Genomic DNA, 22,143 nt, shown 5'->3' with positions numbered 1-22,143 from the left:
AAATTCAATCTCTTTAATGCCTGGCTCCTAAGCCAGAATCTCCTTTATGTTGCACAAACTGTGAACAAACACATCAATATAACCCGTCATGTACCCAGACTCAGAAGTTGATACTGAACCAATGGGGATATTATATCAATCTCTTACTCAAAAGTCTTTTACTCAAAAGTGGCATGTTTGTTTTTTTACCCCTACAGTCATCTAAATTATTTCATCTGTTTGCAAGGTCCTCTTGTATCTGGGCCCACACCTTCCTTTCAATCATAAGAATGACCCAAGAAGGGCCATCCTGTGTTATACTATAAACAGAGCTACTAATGAAACAGCATTTTAAAATCCCAATCACTCTTTACTAGAACCACGTCACTTTAGGCTTTGAGCAGAAATTTGACTGAGCTAGGGGACTGGCTGACCAAGAAAAACTTTATTCTGTGATTTTTTTTTCTACCAATGATTAGTATTAGTCTTTTATTTTACCCAGAAAGCATATTCACCCAGAACCTTTCTTTCCTTTGGATGAGACTCTTAAAACATCCTTTGAAAAGTCCCCTGAGCAAGGGGTGGAAGATTGCTATGTCCTATTCCATCTGCTACAGCACAAACCCACATCTCATGTTAAATGGTGGTGTGACTTCCATTGATATTGCCTAACCTCAAACCCTACTGAACTTCCTTCTACCTATTTAAACTCCAAGCCCGTGCACTTCTTGTTTCAGCTTTCACACATAAAGAGGTAAAAGTTTTCTATGCCACCTTTACAACAAACAAAGCTGGACAATCTAAAAAGCAATGACTTTTCTTGCACACTTCAGAGCATTGAAGACATAGGGCATAACACCAAACCCCAAATCTGGAAAGACGGTGGTATCCAGAAAGATACGCTTACTGGAAGAGAAAAATTGGGAGTCATTAACTGGTAGGAAAATTCACAATTTAGATTTACTGTTGGAAGCTGAGTGTGAACTAGCATGAAAGGAAGAAACTCCTGGGAACTCAGTCTTAGGGGATCCCACACTTTTGTGGGCCTTCCCTCTAGGAACCTCACAAGGTTTTCACAATGAGGGTCCAAGAAAGAACTACAAAACAGCCAAAAAATGGCAAAATGTCAATAGTAATTTTTACCTATCGATAATTAATTGTAAATAGATTAAACTCTCTAATTAAGACACAGAGTGACTGAAATGATTAAAAAAGGAAAAAAAGGATTTAAAAAAACCATTCAACTACACATTACCTATAAAGGACTCACTGCAGATTTGAGAATGTACATAGGCTGAAAGTGAAGATATGGAAAAAGATATTCCACATAAATTGAAATCAGAAGTGAATGAGAATAGCTACATTTATATCAGACAAAATAGACTTTAAGTCAGACACTGTAATGAGAGACAAAGAAGGTAATTTTAGGCAAAGGAGTCAATTCATAAAAGGCTATAACAACTATAAATATACATGCCCCTAATGTCAGAGCACATAAATATAGAAAGCAACATTAACAGATCTCAAGGGAGAAATAGACATCAATATAATAATAGTAAGAGACTTCAATATCCTACTTTCAATAATGGATAGACCATTCAGACAGAAAATAGATAACAAAAAGACAAAAATAAATGGAAAGATATCCCATGTTAATGGATTAGAATAATTAATATTCTTTAAATGTCCATAATACTCAAATGGTTCAATGCAATTTCTATGAAAATTCCAATAGCATAGTGCACAAAAACAGAAAAAAACAATTATAAAATTTATATAGAACCAAAAAGACCCCAAATAGCTAAGCTAGTCTTGAGCAAGAACAAAGCTGGAGGCATCACAGTTTCTTTTTTCAGACTATATTACAAAGTTATAGTAATGAAAAGAGTATGGTACTGATGTAATAATAAAAACAGACCAATGGAACAAAATATAGAATGCAAAATTAACCCATATATGTATGATCAATGAATCTTCAACAAAGTTGCCAAGAATACACAATGGGTAAAAGATAGTCTCTTCAAAAATGTTGTTGGGAAAATTGCATATCTACATGCAGAAGAATTAAATTGGGTGCTTATTTTACACCATGAACAAAAATTAACTCAAAATTGATTAAAGACTTAAATGTAAGATATGAAGCCATAAAACATCTAGAAGAAAACATAGGGGAAAATCTCGTTGACACTGGCCTTGGTGGTAACTTTTTGGATGTGACACCAAAAGCAAAGGCAACAAAAGCAAAAAAAAACAAGTGTCAAACTAAAAAGTTTCTTCACAGCAAAGGAAGCAGTTAAAAACAAAGTGTAAAGGCAACCTACAGAATGGGAGAAAATATTTGCAAACCGTATCTATGATAAGGGGTTAATATCCAAAATACATAAGGAACTTATACAACTCAAAAGCAAAACAAACAAAACAAAAAACGGATTTAAAAAATGGGCAAATGGTCTGAATTGATATTTTTCAAAAGAAGACATACAAATGGCCAACAGAAACATGAAAAGGTGTTCAACATCACTAATCATCAGGGAAATGCAAAGATGACATCTCAAAACCATAATGAGATTAATCCTTTGTCTGTTGTTTCATTTGCAAATATTTTCTCCCATTCTGAGGGTTGTCTTTTTGTCTTGTTTATGGCTTCCTTTACTGTGCAAAAGCCACTTGTTTATTTTTGGTTTTATTTCTGTTACTTTAGGAGGTGGGTCAAAAAAGATCTGGCTGTGGTTTATGTCAAAGAGTGTTTTTGCTGTTTTCTTCTAAAAGTTTTAAAATGTCTGGTCTTATATTTAAGTCTTTAATCCATTTAGAGTTTATTTTTGTGTATGGTGTCAGGTAGTGTTCTAATTTCATTCTTTTACGTGTAGCTGTCCAGTTTTCCCAGCATCACTTACTGAAGAGGCTGTCTTTTCTCCATTGTATGTTCTTGCTACTTTGTCATAAATTAGGTGCCCATATGTGTGTGGGTTTGTCTCTGGGCTTTCTATCCTGTTCCATTGATCTATATTTCTATTTTTGTGCCAGTACCATTCTGTCTTACTGTAGTTTTGTGGTATAGTTTGAAGCTGGGGAGCCTGATTCCTCCAACCCCGTTTTTCTTTCTCAAGATTGCTTTGGCTATTTGGGGTCTTTTGTGTTTCCATACGAATTGTAAGATTTTTTGTTCTAATTCTGTGAAGAATGCCATTGGTAGTTTGATAGGGATTGCATTGAATCTGTAGATTGCTTTGGGTAGTATAGTCATTTTCACAATACTGATTCTTCCAATCCAAGAACATGGTATATTTCTCCATCTGTTTATGTCATCTTTGATTCCTTTCCATATACTGAAGAATCCTTGCATCCCTGGGATAAATCCCACTTGTTCATGGTGTATGATCCTTTTAATGTGTTGTTGGATTCTGTTTGTTAGTATTTTGTTGAGGATTTTTGCATCTTTGTTAATCAGTGATATTGGTCTATAATTTTCTTTTTTTGTGATATCTTTTTCTAGTTTTGGTATCAGGGTGATGGTCACTTCATAGAATGAATTTGGTAGTGTTTCTCCCTCTGCAATTTTTTGGAAGAGTTTGAGAAGGATCAGTGTTAGCTCTTCTCTAAATGTTTGATAGAATTCGCCTGTGAAGCCATCTGGTCCTAGACTTTTGTTTGTCGGAAGATTTTTAATTATGGTTTCAATTTCATAAATCATGGTAGGCCTGTTTATATTTTCTAATTCTTCCTGGTTCAGTTTTGGAAAATTGTACTTTTCCAAGAATTTGTCCATTACTTCGTGGTTGTCCATTTTATTGGCATATAGTTGTTTGTAGCAGTCTCTTATAATCCTTTGTATTTCTGTGGTGTCAGTTGTGAGTTCTCCTTTTTCATTTCTAATTTTATTGATTTGCATCCTCTCCCTTTTTTTCTGGATGAGTCTGGTTAAGGGTTTATCAATTTTGTTTATCTTCTAAAAGAACCAGCTTTTAGTTTTATTGATCTTTGTTACTGTTTTCTTCATTTCTATTTCATTTATCCCTGCTCTGATCTTTATGATTTCTTTCCTTCCACTGACTTCGGGTTTTCTTTGTTCTTCTTTCTCCAGTTGTTTTAAGTACAGGATTAGATTGTTTATTTGAGAATTTTCTTGTTTCTTGAGGTGAGATTGAATTGCTATAAACTTCCCTCTTAGAACTGATTTTGCTGCATCCCATAGATTTTGGGTCATTGTGTTTTCATTGTCATTTGTTTCTATGTATTTTTTTTTATTTCACGGAGCTCAATATCAAAAAAGCAAACAATCCAGTTAAAAAATGGGCAGAAAATCTAAATAGACATTTCATCAAGGAAGACATACAGATGGCCAAGAGGCACATGAAAAGATGCTCAACATCGCGAATTATTAGAGACATGCAAATCAAAACTACAATGAGTTATCACCTCACGCCAGTCAGAATGGCCATTATCAAAAAAGGTAGAAACAATAAATGCTGGAAAGGGTGTGGTGAAAAGGGAACCCTCCTACACTGTTGGTGGGAATATAAATTGATACAACCACTATGGAAAACCGTATGGAGGTTCCTTAAAAAACTAAAAATAGAACTACCATATGACCCAGCAATCCCACTACCAGGCATATACCCTGAGAAAACCATAATTCAAAAAGAGACATGCACCACAATGTTCACTGCAGTACTATTTACAATAGCCAGGACACGGAACCAACCTAAATGCCCATCGACAGATGAATGGATAAAGAAGATGTGACATATGTATACATTGGAATATTACTAACCATAAAAAGAAATGAAATTGAGTTTTTTGTAGTGAGGTGAATGGACCTAGAGTCTGTCATACAGAGTGAAATAAGTCAGAGAAAAACAAATACCGTATGCTAATGTATATATATATAGAATCTAAAAAAAAAAAAAGTTACTGATGAACCTAGCTGCAGGGCAGGAATAAAGAGGTAGACGTAGAGAATGGACTTGATGACATGGGGTGGCAGGGTGAAGCTGGGGCAAGGTGAGAGTAGCATTGACATATGTACACTACCGAATGTAAAATAGTTGGCTGGTGGGAAGCAGCAGCGTAGCACAGGGAGATCGGCTTGGTGCTTTGCGTTGACCTTAGAGGGGTGGGATAAGCAGGATGGGAGGAAGGCTCAAGAGGGAGGGGATATGAGGACATGTGTATGCATATGTTTGATTTGTTGTGCAACAGAAACTAACATGGTATTGTGAAACAATTGTACTCCAATAAAGATCTATTTTAAAAAAAAAGAAAAAATTACCATAATGAGATGTCGCCTTACACCAGTTAGGATGGCTATCAACAAAAAGTTAAAGTGTTGGCGAGGATGTCGAGAAAGGAGAATCCTTGTGCATTATTAATGGGAATGAAAATTGGTACGTCCATTACAGAAAACAATATAGAGGTTTCTCAAAAAATTGCATATAGAACTACCATATGATCCCACAATTCCACTTCCGGGTATATATCCAAAGGAGTGAAAATCTGGATCTCAAAGAGATATCTGCACTTCCATGTTCAATGCAGCATTATTCACTATAGTCAAGATATGGAAACAATAACAAGATATATATATATACATATATATGAATATTATTCAGCCTTAAGGAAAAAGGAAAATTGTGCCACTTGCAACAACATCAGGAGAGCTTGTTATGTCAAATAAACTAGACACAGAAAGATAAATACTGCATGATCTCAGTTATATGTGGAATCTGAAAAAGTCAAAGTTGTAGAAACAGAATAGAATGATGATTACCTAGGGCTGGTGGGGAGAAATGTGGAGCTATTGGTCATGAGTACAAACTTTCAGTCATTAGATAAATCAGTTCCGGAGACCTAATGTACAGCATACATTATATATATACACACATAACTATAGTCATATCATTAATAATATATTTAAAGTGTTAAAAGAAAAAAACACCAACTTAGAATTCTACTTCAGTGGCATTATTCTTTTTTGTTTTTAAGCCATAATCACTCATTTATCCCTTCATTTATTTGTTCTTAGCAGTCCCTTTTTTTTTTTTTTTTGTCCACACCATGCAGCATATGGATCTTAGTTCCCTGACCAGGGATGGAACCTGTGCCCCCTGCATTGGAAGTGCGGAGTCAACCACGGAACCGCCAGGGAAGTCCCTCAGTGGCATTATTCTTAAAAGGCAAAGGACAAACATACTTTCTCAGTCAAATAAAAATGGACAGAATTTACAGCCAGATGAACTGCCCTACAAAGGCTTCAGTGAGAAGAAAAAGGATATAGGTCAGAAACTTTGATATACACAAAGAAATGAAGAACATCAGAGAAAGAATAGGTGAAAGTAAATTAAAACTTATAATATTTTTATTCTTAACTAATCTTAAATATAACTCTATTTAAATCGATAATAGCAAAAGTATTGGGTGATGATAGCACATGGATAAATTAAATGGATAAGAGCAATACCAAAAAATATGAGAGAAAGGAATTAGGAATACAGCTGGTGGTCCATATCTGTGAGTTCCATATGTATGGATTCAATGAACCACAGATTAAAATTTTTTTTTAAAAAGTTCTGCAAAGTTCAAAAATCAAAACTTGAATTTGCCACATGCTAGTAACTATTTACATATAATTTACATTGAATTTACAACTATTTACATAGCATTTACATTGTATTAGGTATTATAAGTAATCTGGAGATGATTTGAAGTATATGGGAGGATATGCATAGGTTATATTTGAATACTATGTAATTTTATATAAGAACCTTGAGAATCCATGGATTTTCATATCTGTGGGGCATCCTGCAACCAAGCCTGCATGGATACTAAGAGATGACTGTACTGTTATAAAATACATGCATATCAGATAAAGTGCTATAGTGTTGTTTGAAGGTGGACTTCAATTAGCTTAAAAATATTGCAAGCTCTAGGACAACAATTTTTTAAAAGAGAGGAGATAAAATGAAACTATATTAAAGGCTCAATTAAAATTGGAGAAGCCAAAAAAGGAAAAAAATAAACAGAACAAACACATTGAATAAAAAATATTGCAAACATGGTGGTTAATCTAACTATTTCAATAATCACTTTAAATACGGTCAAAGTTAAACACATCAATCAAAATAGAGATTATCAGAATGGATTAAAAAGAAAAAAACAAAGTGTGACTACTTTGTCTACAGGAAATCCACCTTAAGTATAAAAATTCCGATAGGTTAAAAGTAAAGAAGTGGAAAAGATATATCTTGCTAACATTAATCAAAAGAAAACTGAAGTAGTTACATTAATTTTAGACAAAGTAGAGTTTAGAGCAAGGAAAATTATCACTGATAAAAAGGACATTACATAATGGTAAAGGGGTCGATTTTTCAATAAAACAATTCTCCAAGAATCCTGAAGTTGTATGTATCTAACAATAGAGCACCAAAATACATGACTTAAAAACAGAAAGAAGAAATAGATAAATACACTGTTATAGATGGAGACTTTAACACCTGATTCCCATTAGTAATTAATAGATCAAGCAGGCAGAAAATCAGTAAGGCTATAATTGACCTGAACAGCACTATCAATCAACTTATCTAACAGCCAAACTGGCTGTTAGTTTTAGAATACTCCACTCAATAACTACAGAATAGACATTCTTTTCAAGCTCACACAGAACATTTACCAAGATAGAACACATGTTGGATCACAAAATACACTTTAACAAATGTAAAACAATATATATTATACAAATTATGTTTGCAGATAGTAATGGATTTAAAATAAAAATCAATAACAGAAAAATAGCTAAAAAATCCCCAGATGTTTGTAAAGTAAACAACATACTTCTACATAACACATAGGCCGAAAAGGAAGTCACAAGATAAATTTTAAAATGTTTTGAATTAAATGAAATGGAAATACATCTTATCAAACTTTGTGGGATGCAATAAAAGCTATAATTAGGGAAAGTGTAGAGCACTAAATGCATATATTCAAAAAGAAGAAATATTTAAAATCAATAATCTAGCTTCCACCTCAGGAAACTAGATGTTTAAAAAAACAATTTAAGTATAAGCAAGGAGAGGAAAAGAAGTTTAGGTAAGGGAAACAAAAACAAAAATAAACAAATGGGACTACAACAAACTAAAAAGCTTTTGCACAGCAAAGGAAACTCAACAAAATGGAAAGGCAGTGTACTGAATGAGAGAAGATATTTGCAAATGGTATATCCAATAAGGGTTTAATACCCAAAATATTCAGAGAACTCATACAACTCAACATCAATCAATCAATCAATGGCAGAGGGACTACACAGATATTTTTTGAAAGAAGACATACGGGGGTCAACAGGCATATGAAAAGATGCTCAACACTAATCATCAGGGAAATTCAAATCAAAACCATGAGATCACTTCACACCTGTCAGAAGGGATATTATCAAAAAGAAAAGAAACAACAAGTGTTGATGAGGATATGGAGAAAAGGGGCCCTTATGCACTGTCAATGGGAATGTAAACTGTACAGCTGCTATGTAGAACAGTATAAAAGTTTTTCAAAAAATTAAAAATAGAACTACCATACAATCCATCAATTTCATGTCTGGGTATTTTTCCAAAGAAAAAAACACTAACTCAAAGAGATATATGCACCCCCCTATATTCAAGGCAGTATTTACAATAGCAAAGATGTGGAAGAACGCTGATAGATGAACGGATAAAGAATATGTGAGATATATATATATATATATATATATATATATATATATATACACACACACACACACAGACACATGCATATACATGTGTATGTACATATATATACAAATACACATTAAAATACTACTCAGATATAAAAAATAATGAAATCTTGACATTTGCATCAATATGGATGATCTAGAAGATGATATGCTAAATGAAATAAGTCATAGAGAGATACATATTGTATGATATGTATGTACATATTGTATGATTTTACTTATATGTACAATCTAAAAAACAAAACAAATGAACAAACACATCAAAATAGAAACAGAGTCATAGATACAGAGAACAAATTGGTGATTTCCAGAGAGGAGAGGAGTGGGAAGATGAGTTAACTAGGTAAGGAAAATTAAGAGGTACAAACTTCCATTAATAAAATAAATAAGCTACAGTGATATAATGTACAGCATATATAATATAGTCAATAATACTGTAATAACTTTGTTTATGATATATGGTAACTAGATTTACAGTGGTGATTTTATAATGTGTACAAATATTGAATAACTGTATTGTACACATGAAATTGACATAATATTCTAAGTTACACATCAATAAATAAAGTAAATAAATAAATACAGTTAAGTGCATCCACAGGTAGCATTGATTTAAAGAGTCATTTTCTAAGTGAACCATGGATTTGTTCTCTCCAGACATTCCTTCTGGAAACATGCTAAAGGAAAAAGTGATGAGATGCCAAAAGTGATGATTTATACATTTTACATTATCAATTATATGTTTGGCATTAACTCTATCAGAAGAGAATACACTTAGGTTTGGTTTACTGCCTTCAATATTGATGGCCTATAAAAGTATATTGAAAAATCAATGTGTTAAAGTGTGTAGGTGACTGTCAGGAAAATGGAGAAGCCACTATCATTTACAATTGCTTTTACATTCTAATTCTAAATCCATTGTCACAATATGTCTATGCTTATAGAAAGACTTTTTCTATCAATCTTTGGATAAGACCCCTCTCCGCACTCAGATATCTTTTTTTTTTTTAATGAAGAGCTAATTTTGACAGAGAAAAGTTGTTAGATCTGGATCCATAAGAAAGTCATTTTCTTGATTTTTAGAAGTGCATAATCATTGAAGAAATTACTAGCGTTCAAGCTAAAATTTGTAGAAATGCTTCCTGGCCTTGAGTGAACAGAGTATAATATTGCTTGAGATTTTTGCTATTCCTCCTTGGAATAGAGCTTGGTTCAGAAATATCTTGTGTTAAGAAGATTCTGGTTGCCTGATGAAGGCTGTAATCTAACTGAATCCTGTCTCTAAAACAGTGATTTTCTGAAGAGCCCATCCATGCACAGTAGTGACAAGTTTCCTAAAAGACACAGAGATTACAGAACAGGTTGCAAGATTATTCTGTGCTATTTTCTAATCAGTCATTGACTTGTGAAAGAACTTGGTTTGAGGTTTACTTTCTTATAATTTAGTAAGGAGAATGTGACAGAAGAGACCTAAACTCTTTTACCCAGCTCAACATTCCCCAAAATAGCATACATAACCATATTGGCTTAGGTCAGTTAGCAATCTACTCTAAATCAAGGTTAAAAAAAAAAGAAAAATGATAGCCAGTGCTCTAGGGCAGCTCAAGTCTTCCCCAATCTCACTCCCACCTACTCCTGTTGGACAAGAAGACCACTGACATAGTGCAGCTTTCTGGATGAAAGTTGAACATGTAATAGAGATGAAGCATTTGTTATAGAATACTCTCTTTCTTGAAGCACCACTTCTTGACTCTTGCATTTGTGCTCTTTTCTGGAGGCTGTGTCAGAATCTTTCTTTTTATTTGGATAATTTAAAGTTTCTGACTATGTGGCTGACATGGAAAGAGTGGCCATGACTTCTTTTGCTTTGTTGGGGAAGGTACTGTCCACTGTCTCTTAGAGTCAGGAATGGAGGGTGAAGCACGAAGAACCTACTGACACCAATTACTGATAACTTTCTTGGGCATGGGAGGGGTGGGGCATGGGGCAGTAAAAGACGGAGAAGGCTAGAGAATTAAGGTAGAGACAGAGAGAAAAGTTCCCTGTGTGTCATGCTAAGGATTTTGGACATGATGCTTTGGGAAATGAGGACAAAGGGGTGGGAGCCACAAGAGAGACCACTGCAAGTTTTAAGTCAGGAAGTGCAGAAACATATTTGCGTTTAAGGAAGTACTCTGGAGGATGTAAAGACCCAGAGACAACTAAGGAGAGCATTTCTTAGCCCAGGCAAGAGAATAAGAGGAATGAAAGCGTGGAGAAGGACACTAGCAGGGAGATGGAGGGGAAGATGGGCTATATTCAAGGCATTTTTAAGAAATAAAGGATTGGGTCCCGTGTCTCCAATGTACTTTTTCACTTTCATATTTTAACACATATTCAAAGCATCTAAAAATAAAATATTTTTCCTAGAAAAATATTTTCCATTTGTGACTGGAGTCATCTCTCATAGGAGCATCATCTGGTCACTCAGAGGAAAAAAAGGACTATCATCTTTTTTTTAATTGAAGTATACTTGATTTACAATGCCATGTAATTTCTGCTTTACAGCAAAGTGACTCAGTTATACACATATATTCTTTTCCATTATGGTTTATCCCAGGAGACTGAATATAATTCCCTGTGCCATACAGTAGGATCTTGTTGTTTATCCATTCTATATGTAATCATTTGCATCAGCTAACCCCAAACTCCCAATCCATCCCTCTCCCTACCCCCCTACCCCTTGGCAATCAAAAGTCTGTTCTCTATGTCTGTGAGTCTGTTTCTGTTTTGTAGACAGGTTCTTTTGGGCCATATTTTAGATTCCACATATAAGTGATATCATATGGCATTTGTCTTTCTCCTGACTTACTTCACTTAGTATAATAATCTCTAGTTGTGTCCATGTTGCTGCAAATGTCATTATTTCATAAAAGAACTATAATCTGAGTCCACAGTGTCCTTTGTTCTTTCTCCTTTATTAGTTGCCCAGAAACTCAAATTCATATTTTCCTTGTTCTTTCCAAGCAGCATACCTTTTTGCCCAAGCCATCTTTAACCAGTGGAGTCAACTGAAACAACTTTTCAACTGGTTTTCTTGCCCTTTCTCACTTTTTTCTCTCCCTTTTTATTCTCTGCTTTCAAACTAATCTATGACACTACTTTTTTTCCCCTAAACCTCCATTGTTATCGACTTGCAATGGGTTCCAGTGACCAAGAGAATAAAGTTAAAATGCTTGCTATTCAAAAAACTTTACAGTTGGTTCCCACCTTATCAATCCTACTTCATCGTCCAAACTCTCTAACAGATATCCCACTTTTTATTCATTCAACAAACAATCTGAACACCTATGTCTCAAGCACTATTTAAGTTATAGGCAGGAGCCATGTTTAAAAAATGGTAAAAATAATTGAACTTTTTTCAAAGCATGGTGGGAAGCCATCAGCAGTTTGGGGGGGTTATTTTTAGTTTTTAAAATTTTATTTAATTGTATTTTAAAATAAAGACTGACACAACCTGCTTCTGCTTTGAATCTTTAAAGGGTCACTCTGGACACTGTATGGAAAATGGATTCTCAGGAAGCCACAGAGAGGCAGGGCGGCTATTATATTACTTGGGAAAAGTTATTATGACTTGGACTAACATGATAGCAGTGGAGAGTGAGAGAAGTCAGCAGATTCTGGCTATATTAAGAGTAGAATTTACAGGGCCTGGCTGGTGAGTGACAAAACAGGAAAAACAGAAAGATATTAATCGGTAAGGACTTCGGAGTCGGACATCATTATACGACCCTGTAAAAACTCTTTAACTTTTCTGAGACTAAACTTCTCTGTTTAATAAGGATAACAATATTTGTTTAGACCATACAAAATTGCCCATTTTGACCATTAGTAAAAAAAAAAAAAAAAACATTTATATAGTTCATATAAAAAACATTTATATCTAATAGCAAACACAGAATAACTGTAAGGACTAAATGGAATAATGTGTACAAAGACAGCAGCTTAACACTCTACCTTAGTATATGCTAATTTTCATTTCCCCCTTTTTTTTTTCCTACCTTCTACTTCAGGATCCAAATAAAAAATCTTTTTATTGTAGTCTTCTTGGATTAACTGGTACACATTGATCTCCTTACTCTCAGAACTCTTATTTAAAAACCAGACTGCTCGACCTACTAGAGAATGGACTTGAGGATACGGGGAGGGGGAAGGGTAAGCTGGGACAAAGTGAGACAGTGGTATGGACATATATACACTACCAAACGTAAAATAGATAGCTAGTGGGAAGCAGCCGCATAGCACAGGGAGATCTGCTCAGTGCTTTGTGATCACCTAGAGGGGTGAGATAGGGAGGGTGGGAGGGAGGGAGATGCAAGAGGGAAGAGATATGGGGACATATGTATAACTGATTCACTTTGTTATAAAGCAGAAACTAACACAACATTATAAAGCAATTATACTCCAATAAAGATATTAAAAAAAAAAAAACACCAGACTGCTCTAGTTTAACAATCCTAAAATCTGCCTTGTTTACAAGAGTCCAGATAGGCCATTTTTACCACAAAGGCACTAATATGAACATTAGTCTACTTAGAGAAAAATGAAAGTTAGCAAGAATATGAAACTAGATGTAAATTAGATCACTATGATTATGCCATATTTCTTCCTGACTCACAAAAACAAGCAGAGAGTATTTCATTATCTCAATGATACTGGGAGTGCTATTCATCACATATGTGGTACAGTTAACCAAGGCTAAGACAGTTCCAAATATCTTGATTTAGGGGAAGACCAAGGCATCATCAATAGGAAGCCAGTTTTCTGAACTATCTAACATTTTATGAGATTTTACTGAATTGTTTTATGATAAGTGAGAATAGTCAAGTACGGTGGATAAAAATATTCAGCCTAGTTTTCCCCGAATCTTATAGTTTCCACAAGTACATATGAAATAAATATATGGAACATGGATTTTCAACATTATTTTTTAAAATATTAGGATGTTCCAAGATTAGGATGACCAGTCTACCAATTTGCCCAGGACTGAATGGGTTCGTGGAGTGTGGAACTTTTAGTTTTAAAACCAGGGAAAAAAAAAAAAAAAAAAAATATATATATATATATATATATATAAAGAAATTCATATTTCCTAATTATTATAGGATTCATTTTTTTCCTTTTTTTAACCATTTTTTTAAATTGAAGTATAGTTAGTTTACAATGTTGTGTTAGCTTCAGGTGTACAGAAAAGTGATAAATATATATATATTTCAGATTCGTTTCCATTATAGGTGATTACAAGACATTGAATATAGTTCCTTGTGCTATACAGTAGGTCCTTGTTGTTTATCTATTTTATACATAGTAGTGTGTATATGTTAATCACAAACTCCTAATTTCCCACCCTATCCCCAATATTCCTTCTGGTGACAGTAAGTTTGTTTTCTATGTCTGTGACTCTATTTCTATTTTGTATATACATTCATGTATATCATTTTTTAGATTCCACATATAAGTGATACCATATGATATTTGTCTTTCTCTGTCTGACTTACTTCACTTAATATGATAATCTCTAAGTCCATCCATGTTGCTGTAAATGGCATTACTTCATTCTTTTTTAATGGCTGAATAATATTCCATTGTGTAGATATACTGCATCTTCTTTATCCATTCATCAGTCAATGGACACTTAGGTTGTTTCCATGTCTTGGCTGCTGTAAATAGTGCTGCAGTGAACATCGGGGTGCATATATCTTTTCAAATTAGCGTTTTCTCTGGATATATGACCAGGAGTGGGACTGCAGGATCATATGGTAAATATATATAATTAATGTATATAGTGTATAGTGACTGCACCAATTTACATTCCCACCAATACTGTAGGAGGGTTATTTTTTCTCCACACCCTCTCCAGCATTTATTATTTGTAGACTATTTCATGATGGCCATTCTGAGTAGTATGATGTGATACATTATTGCAGATTTGATTTGCATTTCTCTAATAATTAGCAATACTAAGCATTTTTTCATATGTTGGCCATCTGTATGTCTTATTTGGAGAAATGTCTATTTAGGTCTTCTGCACATTTTTTTTTCTTTTTTTTTTTTTGCGGTACGCAGACCTCTCACTGTTGTGGCCTCTCCGGTTGCGGAGCACAAGCTCCAGACACGCAGGCTCAGCGGCCATGGCTCACAGGCCCAGCCACTCCGCGGCACGTGGGATCCTCCCGGACCAGAGCATGAACCCGTGTCCCCTGCATTGGCAGGCAGACTCTCAACCACTGAGCCACCAGGGAATCCCTTCTGCACATTTTTGATTGGGTTATTCACTTTTTTTATATTAAGCTATATGAGCTGTTTCTGTATTTTGGAAATTAATCCGTTGTTGGTAGCATCATTTGCAAATGTTTGCTCCCAGTCTGTAGGTTGTCTTTTCGTTTTGTTTATGGTTTCCTTTGCTGTGCAAAAGCTTTTAAGTTTAATTAGGTCCCATTTGTTTATTTTTGTTTTTATTTCCATTACTCTAGGAGACAAATCCAACAAAAATATCGCTGCAATTTATGTCAAAAAGTGTTCTCCTATGTTTTCCTCTAGAAGTTTTATAGTATCCGATCTTCCATTTAGGTCTTTAATATATTTTGAGTTTATTTTTGTATATGGTGTTAGAGAATGTTCTAATTTCATTCTTTTACATGTAGCTGTCCAGTTTCCCCAGCACCACTTATTGAAGAGACTGTCTTTTCTCCATTTTATATTCTTGCCTCCTTTGTTATAGAATACTTGACCATAAGTGTATGGGTAGAATTCACTCTTCAGTTGTAATCTATTTGTATCAGAATCAAGAATTTCAAAATCTCTCTACTGAACATGTTGGCAGAATCATCTTTCTAGATTGAAGAAAAAGACATACAACTAGAAACCTTGATTTGGAAAAGGTGCTTCAGTGCTAAGAACTGCCAAACATTTAAGTTTAGTAAGTTCAATACTTGCTTATTTCCAGCTTAAAAATATTCATTCTCTTGTGATGTATAAAACTCATAGTGGGGGAGTCATACTGCTGAATCCTGCCGATTTAGATGTACCAATGTTGGGATTATATCTCAAAATAGAAAGAGAAAACTGGGTATGGTACAATTTACATACCAATAGCAGTGATATTATTCCTACTCTCAACACCAAAGGTACAAAAGGTTTCATTGCATATAAATGTTTTGGCGTTGGTTGTTTTTAAAACTCCTTTAACTGATATATTTGACAAAATAAATGTGTTATTATGTTTCTTAGATTATGACAGGACACCCAAAACTAAACTGTACTCTCTGATGAACTGAAGGCATGGAAAGACAGAAAGTTCTCTACTTCTTCTTTTAGCAGGCAGGGCAATCACATATACACAATAAAAAATTCTATAAGAGTAATTTAGTTTGTGTCTTCCCCACTTTCAGAGAACAAATGGCAGAATGGATTTACTTAAACTATCACCACTGTGGTTTTAACTTTTTTAAAAAAGCATGTGGGGTTGGAAAAATCAATGAATAAATAAATTAATAAACATAGTGTAATCTTCTATTAGATTCAGACTTAGCTTCATTTAAGAAAATGGTACAGATGAACTGGTTTGCAGGGCAGAAATTGAGACACAGATGTAGAGAACAAACCTATGGACACCAAGGGGGGACAGGTGTGGGGGGTGGTGGTGGTGGTGGGATGAACTGGGAGATTGGGATTGACATATATACACTAATATGTATAAAATAGATAACTAATAAGAACCTGCTGTATAAAAAATAAATAAAATAAAATTCAAAAAAAAGAAAATATTAACAATAATTATTTATACTTGCTGAATATGATCCTGTAGACAACATTCTTCTCTACAAGTCACTAATGGAAAAAAACTATCCACATAATGATTATCTGAAATATATTTAATAGCTCACCCAATTTAAGCATAATACATTTGTAGATGCTCTCTGAAAAGGATGATATAATGAACAGTACAGAGTTAGAATAATGTCATTATTGACTTTGTTTTTTATTATTAAATATAGAGAAATGTATTGGTATGATAAATCAAGGCATAAGTTACAAAAATATTTTAAAGAAATATAATTGTGCATATATTTTGAATAATACTCAAAGGCTATGTTTTACTGTTAGAATTATATAGCTTGAGAGACATAAAAAAATTCCTCAAAATAAATTTAAATATCTTGGCTTACAAATTACATTTAAATTTGACCCGGCAGTATGATAAACGTTTATACTTTTCCCAATATAGAATGGATTGGTGAACAGCTTTAGGTGATGTTTTATGAACATACGTATGTAATTCTGTTAATTTAGTCACTCACTGGTTCTTGAATGCTTCTGCACATATCTGCTATTGCTGATCTTAAGAAGGTCCACCACAGTACATCCTTCCAGTATGCGCTTGCAAAAGTGCTTGCCTCAGTTGCCCGCTACTGTGCAAGCAGCTTCTGACTGCAAGCACTGCAGTGGTGAGCTTTATAGCAAGCCCTGACCTTTGGCAGGTGTGAGTAGAGTGCTACAATAACTCATAAACTTTCCTGTAATTTTAAACAAGAGAGCAAACAACAACAAACCACAAAAAAACAGAAATCCTGTTTGGTATTTTTTCCTGTTTCACTATAAAATATGCCCTCTTCACCCTACCTCTAACGAAGTACAGCACCCTGGCACTACTTACTATCTCACAATCCCTCAAGCATCGATGCCCAAACATATGGAAAAGTAGAAGTGCGTGTCATGTTCAGTAAAGGGCAAGACATTCGTGAATTGTGTGATTAGAGTGAGGAATGTTCTTAGGAAAAGTTCTTAGCAAGTAAGTGGACACAAGGCAGTAAACACAAGCTGTAGTTAGAGTGTAAAGAATACAGTTGTGAAATTTTTTGTTCTAGTTCTGTGAAAAATGTCCATGGTAGTTTGATAGGGATTGCATTGAATCTGTAGATTGCTTTGGGTAGTAGAGTCATTTTCACAATGTTGATTCTTCCAATCAAAGAACATGGTATAGCTCTCCACCTATTTGTATCACCTTTAATTTCTTTCATCAGTGTCATAATTTTCTGCATACAGGTCATTTGTCTCCTTAGGTAGGTTTATTCCTAGATATTTTATTCTTTTTGTTGCAATGGTAATTCGTATGGAAACACAAAAGACCCCAAATAGCCAAAGCAATCTTGAGAATGAAAAACGGAGCTGGAGGAATCAGGCTCCCTGACTTCAGACTGTACTACAGAGCTACAGTAATCAAGACAGTATGGTACTGGCACAAAAACAGAAATATAGATCAATGGAACAGGACAGAAAGCCCAGAGATAAACCCACGCACATACAGTCACATTATCTTTGATAAAGGAGGCAGGAATGTACAGTGGAGAAAGGACAGCATCTTCAATAAGTGGTGCTGGGAAAACTGGACAGGTACATGTAAAAGTACGAGATTAGATCGCTCCCTAACACCATACACAAAAATAAGCTCAAAATGGATTAAAGGCCTAAATGTAAGGCCAGAAACTATCAAACCCTTAGAGGAAAACATAGGCAGAACACTCTATGACATAAATCAAAGCAAGATCCTTTTTGACCCACCTCCTAGAGAAATGGAAATAAAAACAAAAATAAACAAATGGGACCTAATGAAACTTAAAAGTTTTCACACAGCAAAGGAAACCATAAACAAGATGAAAAGACAACCCTCAGAATGGGAGAAAATATTTGCAAATGAAGCAACTGACAAAGGATTAATCTCCAGTATTTACAAGCAGCTCATGCAGCTCAATAACAAAAAAACAAACAACCCAATCCAAAAATGGGTAGAAGACCTAAATAGACATTTCTCCAAAGAAGATATACAGACTGCCAACAAACACATGAAAGAATGCTCAACATCACTAATCATTAAAGAAATGCAAATCAAAACTACAATGAGATATCATCTCACACCAGTCAGAATGGTCATCATCAAATAATCTAGAAACAATAAATGCTGGAGAGGGTGTGGAGAAAAGGGAACACTCTTGCACTGCTGGTGGGAATGTGAATTGGTACAGCCACTATGGAGAACAGTATGGAGGTTCTTTAAAAAACTACAAATAGAACTACCATATGACCCAGCAATCCCACTACTGGGCACATACCCTGAGAAAACCATAATTCTAAAAGAGTCATGTACCGAAATGTTCACTGCAGCTCTATTTACAATAGCCCAGAGATGGAAACAACCTAAGTGTCCATCATCGGATGAATGGATAAAGAACATGTGGCACATATATACAATGGAATATTACTCAGCCATAAAAAGAAACGAAATTGAGTATTTGTAATGAGGTGGATAGACGTAGAGTCTGTCATACAGAGTGAAGTAAGTCAGAAGGAGAAAGACAAATACTGTATGCTAACACATATATATGGAATTTAAGAAAAATGATGTCATGAAGAACCTAGGGTTAAGACAGGAATAAAGACACAGACCTACTAGAGAATGGACTTGAGGATATTGGGAGGGGGAAGGGTAAGCTGTGACAAAGCGAGAGAGAGGCATGGACTACCAAACGTAAGGTAGATAGCTAGTGGGAAGCAGCCGTATAGCACAGGGAGATCAGCTCGGTGCTTTGTGACCACCAGGAGGGGTGGGATAGGGAGGGTGGGAGGGAGGGAGATGCAAGTGGGAAGAGATATGGGAACATATGTATATGTATAACTGATTCACTTTGTTATAAAGCAGAAACTAACACACCATTGTAAAGCAATTATACTCCAACAAAGATGTTAAAAAAAAAAGGAATACAGTTGCTAGACTAAGGCATTTGGACTTTATTTTATAATATATGCAGTAGATTGGGAGATTTTAAGCAGACAAGTAACTTGATCAGATTTGTATTTTGTATATTTATAAAGATCACTCTCATGGCAGAGTAATCTGTAGGTATATACACCTTTAGGACAATTTTTGCAATAATCCAGTGAAGGTTGATGAAGGTCTGTGCTAAAGCAATGGCCTTGGAAAAAATGGAGATGCGGATGAATCAGGAACTATTAAGGAGGTAGAAGTCAGAGGATTTGGTCATTGACTGGGATACTGGAAGAGGATGTGCTATAGAGTCAGGCAGACATGGGTGGAAATTCTGGTTCTACCACTAACTACCTGTGAGTAACTTGGATACTTAAATTCTGTGGCTCAGTTCCCTCATTTGTGAAATAGAGAAAATAACAATGATTTTCATAACGCTGTTATCATGACAAAATAAAATAACCCATTCAAAAACAAACTGCAGTGTCAAGTACAGAATTAAAAATCCATAAATTTAGCTTCATACGGGACGGGTAAAAACGTAAGGATGACTCTGAAGTTCCTGACTCAGCATTCCGTTAGGAATATCACAGAGGAGACTAACACCCCGGGCTTGATGAGAAACTATGATTCAATGAGTGGAAGAAAATATAATTCCTACGACACAGATAAAAAATAATTTACAGAGCACAGTTCTTACTGCCTTTAGGATCAGTTAACTGCAGCAGAATCTCTGGTTGCTGATCTCACCCCAGGCGACCTGTTCTGCTTCCTTTGATTAATTGATCCTTGCAGAATTCTAGGAGACAGCATTTGACTCTGCAGCTTTACAGGCAACCCCTTATTTCAGTACAGGCTGATCACTTTAGGCTCCATTTCCAGCCTCAGGTCATGCCCTTGTCAGAGCATCCCAGCTGCTTCAAAGCAGGAGGCGCTTGGCTCTCCATTAAATACATCATGTGAAGCCCTAGTAACCACGGCAACAATCCTCGGAAGACACAGCCCCATCACCATGCTGACCTTTTGACCATCCATAGTGAAAACCACAATTCCTGTTTAAATGTTTTAAATTGGACACTCATATGGTCTGCTTTTAGTCAAGGGAAAATACCACGTGCCCATGTTGACAGCTGCCTACTATCAATCAAACCAAGATGCCAATGATAAAATGCTGGTCTAACATAATTTGGGGCAAAATATAATCAGTCCTTTATCTCTAATGGGCAGCCAACATTCCTCAATTTCTGTATTATTGTGAAGTTTGAGATGTCTGCTTACCATTTTAAAATATTTTCTGCATGAAGAAACCATTTTCCATGTTTCTCTAGGAGTTTGGGAGCAAAGAAAATTTAAGAGTGTTATAATTAAAATGAAACCTAATGGATCTTCTAGTTCTCTGCCTAACTTTAAAAAGAATGAAACTGAAGCACAAAAATAAGATAAAATGGATTGTCCAAAAAGCAAGGCTTGAGGGGTCACTGAGACTTTAAATCTCTCTCTTGATTCCCCTAGAAGCTTTTTTCTACTGCATTCTGCTCCTTGCTGGGTAACAGAACAGTGGCAAAACTGATTATGCTGTCAGTTTTACAACTAGGCTTTGATATATTAAAGATCAACAACAACAAAATAGCACCATTGTCATGGGAAGAACAGTGTTTAAAATCAGACAGACTTTAACTCAAATCCAGCTTCTGCCACTATCTTGGAGCCAGTATACAATCTTTTTACTTTTCAGTTTCCTCATATACAAAAGGCGACAATAGTTATCTGCTTACAGGGTTAATGTGAGAATTAATTAAAGGCGTTTACATAAAATATCTGGCATTAAGACAAATACACAATAAATGTTCATTTCTCTCTTTCTTAGATTCTATTTTCAAATTATATAAATAAATGAACAGCATATTTCTAAAGTTAATATGGACAAATAGAGCACGAGGATGGGTTCACTTCAATATTTTTCTTCCCTTCAGAAAATAAAAAGGTGATATCATTATACATATATAGGTTGCATAAAGAAGCTAAAAGATTATTGAAACAGGCCTTTTAGTTCACTGAGCGAATAGCATTCATCATCCTTTGAGCATTAGATAATCAAAGCTCACTGAGAACCTTGACATTCAGGAAGTTGACCCAACAATGGCTATGAATGGACAAGTCAGATGGCTCACAGGGGAATCAATGAGGTGAATGAAAGTAGAAAATAATTTATTTTCCTTGGAAACAACTTTTTCCAACATGAAAGTGCTTCTAAGGAACACATTTCTCACATGCAAAGGAGAACAACATTCACAACTCAAAATTGCAAGTTCAGGAAAAAAGACAAATATCAACAAGACCAAAAACCAAGATAAAGATACACCTTCATACCAGTGTCAAGATGAAATCCTAATTATTAATCAACAGGACAGGTCAAATCAGATTTAGAAGAAATCCTACTTAGGGCTGATTTTAAACCAATATTTCTTCATAAAATAAAGACATAATGAAAAATAGTAATAAGTAAGAGGGCACCCGCTATCCTTCCCACACTAACTGTCTCCATACTCAGGGCACCAACAAATGCAGGTTAACAAGGCATATTACCATGGCCATCACCTGCCCTTCCCTACAACCTTCA

This window comes from Phocoena phocoena, chromosome 6 (assembly GCF_963924675.1).
Source record: "Phocoena phocoena chromosome 6, mPhoPho1.1, whole genome shotgun sequence".
NCBI lineage: Eukaryota > Metazoa > Chordata > Mammalia > Artiodactyla > Phocoenidae > Phocoena > Phocoena phocoena.
This window is presented reverse-complemented; position numbering follows the sequence as displayed.